The following is a 5,381-nucleotide window of genomic DNA, read 5'->3' as shown; positions in this document are numbered from 1 at the left end:
TGGAAACTGATAATTTAACAAGCCAATCTACGCTTTATATAGGGCTCATCGTTCTACTGTCGCTGTACACGTGCCATTCATTTTGGCATCGAACAATTGCGCAAATAAATGCAACTAAATTTTTGAGCAAATATTTATTTAATCAGGTTTGCGGCAGGTTGCATGTTAAATATAGACAAAAGAATGTCAAAATTTTGAAATATGCGATGGATACGCTTGAAAGATGCGAATATTTTTTGTGATACGCATGCCATTTGATTATTCTTAATGGAATGGGAAAGGCCTTGAATTTATTTGTTATGTCCTGAACCATTTGAAAATGGGCAAATGAAAGCGTCTCGGACCCCATGAAGTCTACAAATCAATCGAACCATGTCCGTCAGTTCGTATAAATAAACACATCCAACTACGTCAATAATTGAGCTAGGGAATTGAATTTGTGGAAATCGTTATCGATAAGCTATCGATAACTAGTTCCGCTTTCATGTAATCGATTAGAATCGAAACTGAAAGCTTGTTGTCAGATCCAGAGTATTCCACTTTTTTGATACCTAAGTGGGCGGGGCAATCTATCGACGAATTGAATAAAAATTGATCTACTACTACAACAGAAGAAGCTATATTCCAAATTTCAAGTCTCTAGCTATTCTGAGATCAGTTTGGTACTAAGAATATTGAATGAATTCCGATGAATCTCTTTGAAAATGAGTTTGAAACCGATAACAAATCAAAAAGCTTAATTAGGTTTTTTGTTTACAAATTTCCACCGTTACGGGTGGAATTTTATAAATCGCTGAGACACGTATTCATAAAGTTTTTAGGTAAAATTTTAAAAATAAGTTCAATGCAAATCTCACAAAACTTCGCCCACAAAAACTTTAAATCTCATTTCTACCGAGGAAGTTTGGATGCTGAGAAAAGCGCGAGACACGCTTCAATAGATACTTCGTATAGATCTTTGGAAATAAATTTGAACACAAAACGTCACCCACCAAATCATTGACCCCCATTTCCACCAAGGAGGAACAGAGATCTTTGACAATGAGCTTGAGGCCGATCGGTTGGTGAACCAAAAAAGTTTCATACAAACGTTTTTCGCGATTTTTCCACACTGACGGGTGGAATTTACCGAAACCGCGTCTTAACGTGCACCTTCACAAAATATTATTTACAGTGAAAATTTCAGCTTCCTAACTCTTACGGTTTCGGCTGTGCGCTGATCACCAATCACTCAGTCAGTCAGTCAATCAGTCATTTAGTCAGTCACTCAGTCAGCACAGGTTCCGATCGGAATCAAACTCATTTAAATAGATTATTATTAAACTTAATTGTAAACTTGTTTAGGTCTTTTCGCAAAATCCGCCATTTTTAATGAATGTTTTAAAGTTCCTTCGATCGGGTTCAAAATTGTCCTTTGAGGAAATTCGTTTTTCTGCTATTTTCGCAAATCCACCACCAAGTTCGGAAAATGAGCGGAACACTGCAGTATGCAACTGTTTTGTTTATCATCCCATCGTTACGAAACTCAGTTTCTTAAATCTATGTAAAATGTTATGGTGGAAATCCAGCATCCAACATCTAGTAATACGACTATAAACTTAATAATTTGAATGCAATCATTATAAATTTTATTTAGTTTTTTAATAAAAAATGGACTTAAGTAACTAGTCAACGAATTTAGGTGGCAGTCAACAGCTATCGTTCAAGGTTGCAGGTGTCGGGAAGGTGACTAACTGTTCCATTTTGTGCTTATATCGACAACCAGGGATCTTGGGCACAGACACACCTCCTAATCTTCCGCTTAAGCGATTCCAATTGGGCCAAGAGCTCCTTGCAGAGCGGTCCTTGTGGTGGACACGCGAAACAAGGCTTACCGCCAGGTCCACATGGCTTGCATGGGCTTCCTGGCTTTCGAGTTGTTGTTGGTATCGTTTTTGGTGTTGTTGTTGGTATCGTCTTGGGTGTTGTTGTTGGTATCGTTTTTGGTGTTGTTGTTGGTATCGTCTTGGGTGTTGTTGTTGGTATCGTTTTTGGTGTTGTTGTTGGTATCGTTTTTGGTGTTGTTGTTGGTATCGTTTTTGGTGTTGTTGTTGGTATCGTCTTGGGTGTTGTTGTTGGTATCGTCTTGGGTGTTGTTGTTGGTATCGTCTTGGGTGTTGTTGTTGGTATCGTCTTGGGTGTTGTTGTTGGAATCGTCTTGGGTGTTGTTGTTGGTATCGTTTTTGGTGTTGTTGTTGGTATCGTTTTTGGTGTTGTTGTTGGTATTGTCTTGGGTGTTGTTGTTGGTATCGTCTTGGGTGTTGTTGTTGGTATCGTTTTTGGTGTTGTTGTTGGTATCGTCTTGGGTGTGGTTGTTGGTATCGTTTTTGGTGTTGTTGTTGGTATCGTCTTGGGTGTGGTTGTTGGTATCGTTTTTGGTGTTGTTGTTGGTATCGTCTTGGGTGTGGTTGTTGGTATCGTTTTTGGTGTTGTTGTTGGTATCGTCTTGGGTGTTGTTGTTGGCTTTGTCTTTCGTGTTGTTGTTGGCTTTGTCTTTCGTGTTGTTGTTGGCTTTGTCTTTCGTGTTGTTGTTGGCTTTGTCCTTCGTGTTGTTGTCGGCTTTGTCCTTCGTGTTGTTGTCGGCTTTGTCCTTCGTGTTGTTGTCGGCTTTGTCTTTCGTGTTGTTGTCGGCTTTGTCCTACGTGTTGTCGTCGGCTTTGTCCTTCGTGTTGTCGTTGGTTTTGTCCTTCGTGTTGTCGTTGGTTTAGTTGGCTTGGTGGGCTTGGTTGGGTTAATTGTTTTTGTTGAGCAACGTGGAGTTGTTACTGGAGGACAAGCGGGTGTCGTTACAGGTGGGCATGCCTCTGTTGTAGTTGTTACTGGATTTGGTTTTGTTTCTGAGCACTCGCATTCAGCCGAGCAGAGCTGAGAACTGTTTAAAAGCAGGATGCCAGCTGAAAGTATGTACAATTGTCGTTTGCAATCCCTAAGCCTTAATGCAAGTCGGTATTACCAATAAGACAGCCAATAACTAGCTTCATGGCGAAGTATTCAGCAAGAACCCTGTTCGATCCCTTCACTCCTCGAAGTGAAAGGGGAAACTGACAACCTATTTGGGCCAACTTTCCCGTTATATAGAGCTTACCAGGCTACTCACTTTCTACACGTGCCTTTAATTTTAGAATTTAACAATTGCGCAAATAATTCATATATAAATAAATGCAACTACATTTTTAAGCAAATACTGTTCAACCTCGATTAAACGCAATGCACGGGAATGAGCTCGGATAGTCGAAAATTCCGTTTAAAATAACTCAAATATAAATATTCAATATATTTTTAAGTTTTGGGCATTGTGAGAAGCGCCTCTAATCAAACATTTGACATTCCAGCTAATAGATGTGTCTGAATAATAGAGATCCGTTAATCGAGGCTTAGCTGTAGTTGCTTGAGAAAACTTTAGTCAGGGTACATGTTAACTTAGTGTCAAAGTGCACATACATGCATACATGCGTACATAGGCGCATGTGTACATAACGTATGTACATATGTATGTGTATTGACATGCATCTCAGCAGGATATGTGCTCTCGATAGGGCTACCAGAATGTGAGGAGCTATCAGATCTGATTTGAGCCTGTTTTCGTTGTCTTCTATTGAGGTTGGCTTTGGTGTTTTCCTGTTTCGCTTTGCACCACACAACTTGTTTCGCCAGTTGAATGTACATGCATACATGCATTCATCTTTGCCCAGGTACATGTGTATGTACGCGAATATGCACAAACAGAAATGAATAACAACAATAGCCAAATAACTACGCATTTCAAATTGTACATTTTGACCCATATGCACACACACACACACACACACACACACGCATGCATATGGGTGAACGCGCGACAGAGCATAACATAATATAAAAAAAAAACTGTAAGATGTTTAGAAGAAGCGCAACAAAGAGACGAAGACGAAACCCAAAAAAGTACAATGAACCTTCTTCAAACTTCGCTGCGCTGGCAGCGACGCAAGCAGCGACTGCCAGCTGCCACCCCCCCCCCCCTCCTGCACATTATATACATAAATATGTACATATATACTTAGTATGCACATCGATAAATACATAAATGCTTACGCACATACGTATGCATGTACAAGCATATAAAGGGAAACGCACAACAAAGTAAAATGCAAGAGGAATTGTAAAAACAAACAATTTGCTGTTGCTGCTGCTGCTGCTGCTGCTGTTGTTGTTGGGGCTGGAAGTTTGCGGCCGCTGCCGCTGTCGCAGCCGCTGCAACTATTACATGCGGCGTTGGCAGCGCTGCCGCCACGACGAGCCCATGCATATCAAAACAAGTTCCGTTCCACACAAATGCCAGCACGTTTCGAAATTGCCGACGACGACGCATCACAACAATAACAAAAGCCCGGCCAACAAAACATTTTGGAAAACGAAACAGTGCATAAAAAGCGGCTGCAGCACTGCAGCAACAGCAACAGCAGCAGCAGCAGCAACAACAAAAACAATAACTTACAACTGTTGACGCTCCGAACGCAGCAATAATGCAACATAAAGAAGCTGCTGCTGCAGCCGCTGCCGCAGTCGCAGTCGCAGTCAGCTTCGAAGAAGCTGCGAGCCAGCATAAGCGCAGGGTAATCGCAGCATCTTAGGGTGGCTCAACACCATTTTTAAGCCTATCCAGCAAGAGATGCTTTTAAATATATTTATATTTATATTTTATTACAATAAAAGGAGTTTTTCATATTTATTTATGAATTTTGTTAAGTATCTGTATCGTAGACACATTGAGTCTAAAACAAAAGATACAATTGATATATATGAGACGAGTGTCTGTTACAAGTGTTGTAAGTGTAACCCAATTCCCAATTAGCAAAGGCAACAGCAGCAGTCACTCTGTAGGGGCTCCACTGGCTATTAGCAATGCGCCTTAAAGTTCATTAAAAATAAAACATGCTCTCGAATTTCCAGTACAATCGGGCTTACAAGCGTATGCGGTGCGGTGCCACCCTAATGTTCTTGCCGTCGCTGCTATTTACAATTACAGAGCTCTGGTGCGACCGCTGCTGCCGTTGCCGCTGTTGTTGTTTTTATTTTCTTCTTCCTGTTTCGCGCTCACACAAACACAAACAAATACACACACATTTTAACGGCACCACGTCACGTGCGCTCGCGCTCTCCGCTCTCGCGTATTGCGGCTGCACTGTGCGTTTGCTTTTGTTGTTTTTGCAAATGCTTTTGCTGTTGTTGTTGCCGCCGCTGCTGCTGCTGCTGCTGCTGCTGCTGCTGTTGGCGCAACGCTTGCGACTGCGACAGCGGCTGTGCCAGTCAAAGTTAAAGCCAGCCACAGCGCCAGCATTTAGTTTGCTTTTGCTTGTGTCATT

This window comes from Drosophila virilis, chromosome X, assembly GCF_030788295.1.
Source record: "Drosophila virilis strain 15010-1051.87 chromosome X, Dvir_AGI_RSII-ME, whole genome shotgun sequence".
NCBI classification, from domain to species: Eukaryota; Metazoa; Arthropoda; class Insecta; order Diptera; family Drosophilidae; genus Drosophila; species Drosophila virilis.
This window is presented reverse-complemented; position numbering follows the sequence as displayed.